Source organism: Colobus angolensis, unplaced genomic scaffold (assembly GCF_000951035.1).
Source record: "Colobus angolensis palliatus isolate OR3802 unplaced genomic scaffold, Cang.pa_1.0 Scaffold258, whole genome shotgun sequence".
Lineage (NCBI taxonomy): Eukaryota > Metazoa > Chordata > Mammalia > Primates > Cercopithecidae > Colobus > Colobus angolensis.
In genome coordinates this window covers 4281921-4293392 of record NW_012115799.1, presented here as the reverse complement: position 1 = coordinate 4293392, position 11472 = coordinate 4281921, and the positions used below count along the sequence as shown (strand labels likewise).

Genomic DNA, 11472 nt, shown 5'->3' with positions numbered 1-11472 from the left:
AATACATAAACAAGAACACCACTGGGTCTAGATAATCCATCCAGGACAGATCTGAAGCTCCCTTTCCGTCCTAGTCAAAAGAGCAAAACAAAGAAATCAGCCTCTGATAAAACACAGACATTAGTGGAGATTTAACAACTGGCATCCCTCAAGTGGAGGAAAGAACAGCCTGTCCTGAAGCCAAGCACATTTGTTGACCTAACAGATGGAGGTCAGCAACAAGAAATAGTTAGTTCCTCTCAGACTGGAGAAAGTATGTTTCCATTTTCATTAACTGCTTAAAGTTGTTTGGAAAATCTAATCCTTAAAACTCATTCTAAAAACTGACAAATGCTGATGTACTGGGGGAAAAAAGTTGTTTTCAACATAAAGACACGGGAATGGGAAAACCACTGGATGAAAGGGCTGGCCAGGTCGGGCGTGGTGGCTCACGCCTGTAATCCCAGCACTTTGGGAGGCCGAGGGGGGCGGACCACGAGGTCAGGAGATCGAGACCATCCTGGCTAACATGGTGAAACCCCGTCTCCACTAAAAATACAAAAAGTTAGCCAGGCATGGTGGCACACGCCTGTAGTACCAGCTACTCGGGAGGCTGAGGCAGGAGAATGGCGTGAACCCGGGAGGCGAAGCTTGCAGTGAGCGGAGATCGCACCACTGCACTCCAGCAAGACTCTGTCTCAAAAAAAAAAAAAAATCTGGCCATAAGCATTTATAGTACAGCGATGGACTGCATAATGACATCAAACCACATATACAGTGGTCCCATAAGATTATTTTGGTGTACCCTTTTTTTAACTTATTTTTACTGTACCTTTTGTATATTTTGGTATGTTTAGATACACAAATACTTATCATTATGTTACAACTGCCAACAGTATTCAGTAAAGTAACATGCTGTACAGGTTTGAAGCCTAGAAGCAATAGGTTATAACATATAGCCTGGGTTTTTATAAGTACACTCTATAATACTGGCACAATGAAATAATTTCCTGAGAATGTACTTCTCAGAACATATGACAGTCAGTTACAAGTCACACATATAAACACAGAACTGAAGCTAAACAATTATGTATATGATCCTGAATATAACTACTCCTCCTCCTCCTTCCAAAAAGACATGGAGAGTTCTTGTAAGAATTTACTGTAGTGGTAGCAGTAATAATAACTATTACTATGGAATGGGTCAAAAATCCCAGAGCACACTAACCAAAACTGGGACACAGAATTAGGGGAAAAATAGAATTTTAACAGGCAAATGATACACTTGAAAAAAATACTCAGCACATATGACAAAGTGCTAATTTACATAACATTCAAAGAGACCTAATAAATCAACTTTAAAAAATGTACAAAACAGAAAACCGTCACGGGACATGAAAGGCAATTAATAGAATACAAAAAGGCCAACAAACGAGTCAAGTGACACCTAATTTTACTCATAAATGGAAATGCAAACTAAAACAGTGATTTTTTTTCATATCACATTGGTAAAGATTAATTTCAAAATGCAAGTCTGCATACTATTGACACGGGAATTCCACTTCTAACTTGTTTTTTCCTATAGAAACATCTGCATAAGAATGCAAATATATATGTATCATAATAGTCGGTATTTACTGAATATTTACATGCCAGTCACTATATAATCTAACAGCTTAACTCGAAAGAGTTAAGTACTGTTATTACTCCCAATTTGAAAAAAGAGGAATTAAGGTGTAAGGTGGTTAAGTAACCTGACCAAGGTCACTTGACAGTAAGTGAGAAATAGGATCCGATTCTACCCGACTCCATAGCTTAAGTTCTTTACCAAAAGGCAGCATAGTCTACACAGCCACCAAACAGGGAAGTTCATGCTGCAGTACCTGCAGCATAAAATGAAATTAAACAACCCAGATGTCTACCAATAAAGGACAAAATAAATTCCACCACATCCATACAATTTACTCTATGTATTCAATAAATATATATATATGTGCTTACACGGAAAAGCGTCCAAGAAATATTAAATTGAAAAAGAAAGTAACAACATATAATTGCATTAGTGTAAAAAAAAATTTAAATAAATAAATAAAACACAAACAAGCATAGAGAAAAACTCTGGAAGCAGTGAACCAAATTGTAAACAGTGATTATCTTCGAAGGGCAGGGTGAAGCGGCCTACCATTTTCTTGAACTCCTGAGCTCAAAGACCACCCGCCTCGACCTCCCAAAGTGCTGGGATCACAGGCGTCAGTTACTGCGCCCGACCATTTTCTAAATAATTTTATTAACATCTAAAGCTGTTTGCAACAAGCATGCAATTTAACCACAAGAAAACATAAGCTGAATGATGAATTGCTTCTATAGCCCTGTGGGTCCTGGGGTCCCAAGGGGAAGACTTGGGTACTGAGGCATATAATTTTCCCACTTGTTATTCTAAAAAAAAAAAAAAAAAAGTTATTTTAGAACAAAGACCTAGAACGCTCACCATCGAAATAAATCTGAGCAATCGTGTTCTACTCTCTTAAGTACAGTAGACATGCAACAAGTGAACATCGAGTGCGAAGCTATAAAATCAGTACCAAAGCCAGAAATCTATAAATAAATAAATAAAACTGCGTGAGCCGACATGCTTAACGGGCAGGACGCCCACCATCGGCGGGGACCCGCAGCAGGAGGCTAGCGGAGGGCGCGGGAGGACGTACCTTGGGTGAAGGGCCTGGCAGGGACAGACTGCCGCAGTCCCGGCTCGGCTCCGCGCGGAGGGAGGGCCGGACACCGCCCGGCTCGCGCCTCAGGCCCACGGTGGCCCCTGCCCGCGGCGGCCGGGCACCAAGCGACGCTTACCCCCTCCGCGAGATACTCTCACACAACACTTCCGCAATTCAAATTTGAAGAGCCCGCCCTCCAGTCAGCCCGGGATTGGCACTCTCGGGAATTGCGCCACCGTGCGTCTCACAGGGACGCTAGAAAACTGCAGGCGGCCTCCGCACTCCGTGGACGGTAGTGTGTCCACAGAAAGTAGGCGACCCTAACCCGTCACGGGCAGGGGGCGAGATCCTCTAGTTTTCCTCAAAGTTCGTTTCGTCTTCGCAGGGCACTCTCCCACCCTGAATCCCGCCTTTCCTCCCGTGAAGCTCTGCCGGGACAAGGCTGACATCGCACGCGGGGGCCGCGAGCGCGCTCCGGCACTGCTGCGGCCAAGTTTGGCCCTTCCTAGCTGCCGTCCTCCCTCACTAGGCTGTGCGCAGTAGCGGCTGTTATCCGTCTCTTCCGTCTCAGGAAAACAGCGTGCTCGGTGGGTTTGAGAGAACGTTTGTTTTTCTGCCCTCCATGTTTGAGGGGGAGAAAGAACATTTTGTTCTTGAGGGGATGATGGATTGAATGTAAAGTTACGCACAAAGTGGGATGTTTAGTTTGAACCATTCCCTCAAGAAGTGTGATATTTTGGGGCATGGGGGATAGGTTCTCGCTCTGTTACCCAGGCCTGAGTGCAGTGGCGCAATAACGGCTCACTGCAGCCTGGAACTCCAAGGGATCTTCCCACCTCAGCCTCCGAGTGGCTGGAACTACAGGCGTGCGCTACCATGCTTGGCTAATTTTTATTTTGTAGAGAGGAGGTCTCGCCATGTTGCCTGGGCTCTTCTCCAACTCCTGGATTCCAAGCGATCCTCCCATCTTGGCCTCCCCAAGTGCTAGGATTACAGGCAAGCAACCGCGCTGTGCCAGGAAGTGATTAATTTTTGTTTTTTAATCACCTCACATTCTAGAAACATTAATTTCAACAACTGTAGGTTGCTGCGTGCAGCTTGTGACGGTGGCCCCCAGACTGCGTCCCGCCTTAGGCTGCACCCAGTGAATCTCCGCTATAAATCACTGGGGAGTAACCGGGTGTATCCTTCGCCTTGTATAGGGCACATTGGTTCAGTCTTGAAAGTAGAGAAGGGGAAGCGAGGGTAGTAAGGTGTGTTTTCATCCCTGAACCCTGTTCAACTCCAGTCCTGCATGAAGTCTATCCTCTTCCCCCCATCCACATTTGTGATGAGAGCTTCTTTTTATTTTATACTTTCATCTAAGAAAATTGCTCAACTTCCTAGTCACATACCACATTTCCCCATTAAGAGGCTTTACTGAAAAGGTTGTAATGGATTGATTTTTTTTTTAAGTGACTTTTGCAATCCCTTCTAAATCCTGCATCTGTTGTACCCAAGTGAGTTAGAGAAATGCCACACTTTGAGACAAATTTAAGAGTCCTTTATTAGCCGGCGACCGAGAGGTGGCTAACGCTCGAAATTCTTGGCCAGAGGAAGGGGGTGGGTAAGGAGTCCTTGAAGCCTTGCAAATGATGGAGCCAAATGGAGTTCATCCAGCCTTTTTAGCTAAGGGAGAGCTTATCATGTGGAAACAAGGCTAGGTGATTGTAAAAACAAAGTAAAAAACAAGGTTAGGTACTACACATCTGAATTTTGTACACACTGAATAATCAAAATCCAAAATATAAATTTAAAACATCCACATGAATGCAAGTAAGGAAAAACAACAGTTGGAGGTAGGGGGAAAGGAAGCAAACTCACCTGGATAAAATGAAGTTTCTTTCTTGTACACCATAATGAGAAAATGATTGGACATGGATTTGCACTAGTTTTGTGGGAACCCGCCTTAAAACAGGTTAAATGGCATGTGTGAAATATACTTTGATAGGGGAAGTTTGAAGGGATGGTCATTCAGATTTCAAAGCACCTGAAATTGAGGTGTAAGAGGTTTCTGTGCCTGATGAAGATGGCCATGGCTCACAAGTTTAGGCAAAATAGGAACCATGAAGTATTAACGGCAGGCACTCAGAAATACACACTTTTTTTTAACTGACCACTTCTCATGTAAGAAGGTAGTAGTATATAGTATGTAGTATGCCCCAATGTGAATGGCCGGCAGGAATTTACATAAGATGACTAGTAATTTTCCAAACAAAACTGGATTAAACAGTTTGTGGATAACAAAGTGTGATGAGAAGGCCTAGAGGTCAAGCTACAGTTCATCTGTCCCTTAATGGCAACATGCTGTAACTGCCCAAGGGGTTCACCTTGCCTGCTCCCTAGACAGAGCAGATTCAAGACAAGGGAATTGCAATGGAGAAAGAGTAATTGATGTGGAGCTGGCTGTGCAGGAGACTAGTGTTTTATTATTACTCAAATCAGTCTCCCCTGAGCTTTTGGGGATCAGAGTTTTTGAGGACAATTTGGTGGGGGGAGCCCAGTGAACTGGAGTGCTGATTGGTCAGGGATGAAATCATAGTGAGTAGAAATTGTTTTCTTGCGCTGAGTCAGTTCCTGGTTTGGGGGGTCACAAAATCAGATGAGCTAGTTTATTGATCTGGGTGGTGCCAGCTGATCCCCTGTGTGCTGGGTCTGAAAAATATCTCAAGCACTGATCTTAGGAGCAGTTTAAGGAGGGTCAGAATCTTGTAGCCTCTAGCTGCATGACTCCTAAACCATAGTTTCTAATATTGTGGCTAATGTTAGTTCTACAAAGGCAATCTAGTCTCCAGGCAAGAAGGAGGTCTGCTTTGGGAAAGGGCTATTACTGTCTTTGTTTATAGACTACAAACTAAGTTTCTCCCAAAGTTAGTTCAACCTACACTCAGGAATGAATAAGGACAGCTTGGAGGTTAGAAGCAAGAAGGAGTCAGTTAAGTTATATTTCTTTCACTGTTTCAGCCATAATTTTGCAAAGGCAGTTTCAATGCTGCCCTGGATTGGCCCTCCTTTAAGTTTCTGTCTGCTTGGAGGGGAGACCGTAATGAGAAAATGGTTGGAAATGGATTTGCAGTTCACAGCAACCTGGGATAATCTGTCCCATCCTAGGCCTATACTTCATGGGAACACATGCAGACACCCATGTAGGGTCCAAAAAAAGGGATATGAAAGGAAGAGACAGAAAGCTTCACGCTGTGTGCGAGTTGCTGCCAAGGCATCTGGGGCTGCTTAGCCTGGAGGAGTATTCCCAGGACCATGGAAAGTTGTAGCAGGACTGCTAACTGACCATATGACACTTTTGGAGAAAGTAGAAAAATGCTGTTTCATCAAGGCCAAGGGTTCTTAAGCAGGAAAAGTTTTGCCCCCCTTGGGACAGTTGGCAATGTCTGGAGACATGTATGAATGTCACAGGGAGGGTACCAGTGTCATCTTGTGGGTAGAGGACAGATACACTACTAAACGTCACAGTGTAATGGTGGAGGGGGACAGCCCCCCCAACATTACAAAGGATTAACTATTTTAAAATGTCAGTAGTGTCCTGGTTAAGAAATTCCACTCTTGGCAGATATAGCCCTGAAACAGGATTTCAGCCCCCTTTCATGCTCTTAGCTGGGTGCCCTTATGTAGGGCACAAAGTAAAACCAGTACTCCCCTGTATAGGCTACAAGGAGGGAGTCAATGAGGAAGTTATCCAGGTTTTATGAGAGGAGGACCCTTCAGTGAAAAAGGCTGCCAAAGAAATTGCTATGTGATGGAGACAATATACAAACACATAATCATATTACAAATTGTGATAAGTGTTGAGGATATATCAGTTCAGATCACCCAGGAAAGCTGATGCCAAATTGGAATGAGGATTATTAGGAAATAGGTCCTGTGAAAGACCAAGGGGGCGGGGGTGAAGAAGAATTGGACCTGGGAAATCTTCAGATCTTCATACAGATCTGACATTTGTAAAAGGAAAGATTGATGAAAGTAGAATTGGGTAGGTGCAGTCTAAGATTACAGTGGAGATTTGACAAGGTCTTGGCTAACCCAGTAGGAAGATTTGGGGTTGTCTATCAGAGAAGTCCTGCAGTGGACAGACATGGCCAGGCCCTGGTATCCACCAGACTGGAGGCTGCCTGGGAAGAACATGGCCTTGGCACAAAGATTTTAACAGATCTCAAAGGCTTTGCAGCCAGAGGCTGTCAGCTAACTGCACTCCTCACAGCTCAGTGACTACCTTTTTTTTTTTTTTTTTTAACAAAAGATCAGAATTGCATGTTTCCATGCCTGCCACAGAAGAATAATTAAAAGAGTGTAGCAGCAGGATTTTATTTTCAGGGCTTTCTATTTTTTTTTTGCAACCCATAGTAAGAAATATTGTACATTGTAACCTAATAAATATACAAAACTACAATTAACTAAAACAAAAAGCTTTAAAAGTATTACTGAACATTACTTTGTACAGTGCATGCTGTTATTTTCTGTTTCCTCTTTTTTAAAAAAAGCTGCCTATGGTGTATGATTATAATACAATATGAACATTTTCATGTTTCTGCATGGTCAGGACTTTTAATTAAAAAAAAACCTAAGGTAAAATTCACTTAAAATAACCATTTTAAAGTGCACAATTCAATGACATTTAATGCATTCACAATGTTCTGCAACCACCACCTATAAAACATTTTTTATCATCCTAAAAGGAAATCTCATAGCCTTTAAGCAGTCACTCTCTCTTGTCCCCTCCCCTCAGTCCTAGGCAAACACCAGTCTTCTTCCTGTCTCTATGAATTTACATATTTGGATATTTCATATAAATGGAATCATACAATATTACAGTATGGACCTTTTATGTATAACTTCCTTCACAGTTTTTTTCTGAGGTTTATATACATCAAAAATTGTACATTGTAGATCAGTACTTGATTCCTTTTTATGGCTGACAGTATTTAATATTTTGTGTGTGTGTGTGTGTGTGTGTGTGGGTGGGTGTACCACATTTTATTTATCTGTTCCTCCATTGACATTTGGGTTATTTCCACCTAAATCTATAATGCCCTAGTTTGAATTGATACCAGCTTAGTTTCAATAGCATACAAAAACTCTGCTTCTAAACAGCTGAGTCCTCTCCTGTATGTTTCTATCATTACCAATTACATCTATATACATCGTGTGTTCATTAACATAGATTTGTAATTATTTTATGCACTTGTCTTTTAAATCATATAAAAAAAGGGGAACCACACACCAAAAATATAGCCATCTTGGCTTTTGTATTTACTGATGTAGTTATATTTATCTAACTTTTTGATTTCTTCTTAGAGCTTTTAGTTACTGTCTAGTTTTCTTTCATTTAAGCCTGAAGAACTACCTTTAGTATTTCTTATAGTATAGGTCTACTTGTGACAAACTCCTTCAGCTTTTATTTACATGCTAATGTCTTAATTTCTCCATCATTTTTGAAGGACACTTTGCTGAATATAGAATTCTTGGTAGATAGTCTTTTTCTTTCAGCACTTTGACTATGTTATCCCACTGCCTTCTTGCCTACATAGTTTCTGATGAGAAATCAGATGCTCTTATTGTAGAGAATCACTTGTATGTGACAAATCTCTTCTCGCACTGCTTTTAAGATTTTTTTTTTGTCTTTGTCTTTTGACAATTTGATTATAATGTGTCTCAGTGTGGAACTGTTTATATTTATCCTTCTTGGAGTTTGTTGAGATTCTTGGGTGCATAGGTTCCTGTCTTTTACCAAATCTGGGCAGTTTTTGGTTATTTCTTCAACATTTTTTTCACACTGTTTTATTTTTCTTCTCCTTCTGGGACTCCTGTAATGTGTATAGTGGTACTCTTGATTATTCCTATAGATTTTTTAAGACTCCAATACTTATTCTTCAGTTTTTTTCAATTTTTTAAAAATTTTTGAGACAGTCTGTTTCTGTCACCCAGGCTGACAAGCAGAATTACGGTTCACTGCCTCATGAACTCCTGTGCTCAAGAGGTCTTTCCACCTCAGCCTCCCAAGTAGCTCAAACTACAGACACATACCACGATACCCAGCTAACATGTTTTAAAAAAATTTTTGTAAAGACAGAGTCTTACTATGGTCTTGAACTCCTGGGCTCAAGCAATTCTCTTGTCTCAGCCTCCCACAGTGCTGAGATTACACGTGTGATTACACCACCATGCCTGGTCATTTTTTTTTCTTTATACTCCTCAGTCTGGATAATTTTGATTTTAGTTGACAGTTGTAAGTTCACTCTTTATTCTGCCTTCTCAAATCTGCTATTGTAACCCTGTAGTGAATTTTCATTTCAGTTATTGTATTTTTCAGCTTCACAGTTTGTACTTGGTTTCTTTTCATAATTTCTATCTTTGTTGATATTTTCTATTGTTAAGACATCATTCTTCTGGTTTCCTTTAACTCTTTGTCTATGGTTTCCTTTACCTCTCTGAGCATATTTAAGACAGTTGATTTTAAATTTTTGTCTAATATGTTCAGGGTTTGTGCTTCCTTAGGGAGAGCTTATATTAATTTCTTCTGTAAATAAACTGTACTTTCTAGTTTCTTTGCATGCTTCATAATGTTTTTGCTGGAAACTGGACATTTGAATATTAAAATATGCTAACTCTGGATATCACATTCTTCTCCCTTCTCAGGATTTGTTGTTGTTGTTGTTGTTGCTTCCTGTGAAATATAGTTGTTTGCTTGTTTAGTGTCTTTTCTTTATGATCTTTGTAAAGTCTGTATTCTTTGTCATGTGTGGTCTCTGAAGTCTCTGTTCCTTTAGCTTGTGTTCAGCTGGTGCCTTAATAGATATTTTCCTGAACACCAGGAGCTATACTAGAATAGAATAAAATAATAAAAGAAAAGAAAGAAATAACAACCACAAAAAAACATCTTCCAACCTTTGAATACTGACTGTGTGTTACAGCATATTTTCAGTACTTAGTGAGGTCATTTATAACCCTGCCTAAACCTTCACTCCCTACTTGTGCTGAGCCCAAAGATAAGCAAGAATTAAAAGGTTACAGTCTTTATAGATTGTTTTTGAATATGCATCCTGCCCTAGGCATGTGCATAGCTTCTAAATTCCTCAGCATATAGAGACTTTTGAATAATTTCCCGAAGAAACTCTACCCAGCTTTCCCTTGCAGGCTTTCACTGCATGTATTATTTGCCTCAATTGTAATTCTTTGCCCTAGGTGGCAGCATGTTGTCCATTTGTCTTATAATGTTTTTGAGGAATGTCTTCTGTGTAGCTGTTTTTTTTTTTTTCAGGCTGAATAGGTTTGAAGTTATGTAAAACAAAGTCAGGTGCCTTGTATCATTCTTTCAAATAGTGCTCTGTGATGGTAAATTTTGTGTGTCAATATGACTCTATCATGGATTGCCAGATGTTTGGTTAAACATTTTTTTCTTAGTTTGTCTGTGAGGGTGTTTCTGAATGAGATTAATTTTTGGATTGGACAGAGTAAAGCAGATTGCTCTTCTCAACATGGATGAGCCTCATCCAATCTGTTGAAGGCCTTAATAGAATAAAAGGCTGAGTAAGACAGAATTCTTTCTTTTGGCCAGAATATATTTGAGCTAGGACATTAGTCTTCTGCCTTTGGACTCATTCTTGGACTAGAACTTACACCATTGGCTCTCCTGTTTCTCAGGCCTTCGTACTGGGTGATATGGTTTGGCTGTGTCCCCATCAAAATCTAATCTGGAATTGTAGTTCCCATAATCCCCACGTGTCATGGGAGGGACCTGGTGGGAGGTAATTGAATCATGGGGGTGGTTGCCCCATGCTTGTTCTTGTGATAGTGAGTTCTCATGATAGCCAATGGTTTTATAAGGGGCTCTTCTCCTTTTTGCTCAGCACTTCTCCTTGCCACTGCCATGTGAAGAAGGATGTGTTTGCTTCCCATTCCACCAAGATTGTAAGTTTCCTGAGGTCTCTCCAGCCATGCTGACCTGTGAGTCAATTAAGCCCCTTTCCTTTATAAATTACCCAGTTTGGGGTATATCTTTATTGGCATTGTGAGAACAGACTAATACACTTGGACTGGAACTATACCATTAACTCTCCTGGGTCACTAGTTTAGTGATGCAGATCTTGGATTTCTTAGCCTTCCATACTTCAATGAGCCAATTCCTTAGAGTAAATCAATCTCTCTCTTTTTTTCTTCTATCTTTCTCTTTTTTTCTTCTCTCTTTCTCTCTCTCTCATTCCCTCTCTTTCCTGTTGGCTGTGTTTCTCTGGAGAATCCAGACTAATACACTGTCAAATAAGTTAGAACAGACAAACAAACACAATTCTCTAAGCATAAGGTCTGTGCTTCCTCCACAACCAGGGACCAAGGTCCCACACTGGAACCTTGAAGACAGGGTGCTGTCTTCAAGACTGCTGCCAAAGGTGCTGAGATGCTGAAGAAAGCAAGCTGAAAAATCCAGTTTTTTCAGAAAGAAACATTTAATAGGACTTATGAACAGAAGCAGTGTGTTGGGTGGGCATAAGATGGTGGATCCGTCTACCTGCCCTCCAGAAAATATCCTTTGTAAAGCAAGCCTTTAGGGTGAAGATTTGTGTACCTCATCATGCTTCAGACTTTCTTGTGAAACGTGACCACTGGGGAGATTAGATAAGCATCTTTATTTATGGTACAGGGATTGTTTATTTATAAGAAGTTGTCGGCCGGGCGCGGTGGCTCAAGCCTGTAATCCCAGCACTTTGGGAGGCCGAGATGGGCGGATCACGAG

General features: G+C 41.0%; 1 protein-coding gene across 1 annotated transcript in view; it reads right to left on the bottom strand.

Annotated features, from left to right (window-relative positions):
* Positions 1–2877, bottom strand: part of MIS18BP1 (MIS18 binding protein 1) — a 54185-nt gene extending 51308 nt beyond the window's left edge. Inside the window, exon 1 of the mRNA XM_011947068.1 lies at positions 2685–2877. The gene's annotated coding sequence lies outside the window, so the exon portion shown is untranslated. The remainder of the gene's footprint in view (positions 1–2684) is intronic.
* Positions 2878–11472: the final 8595 nt, after the last annotated feature.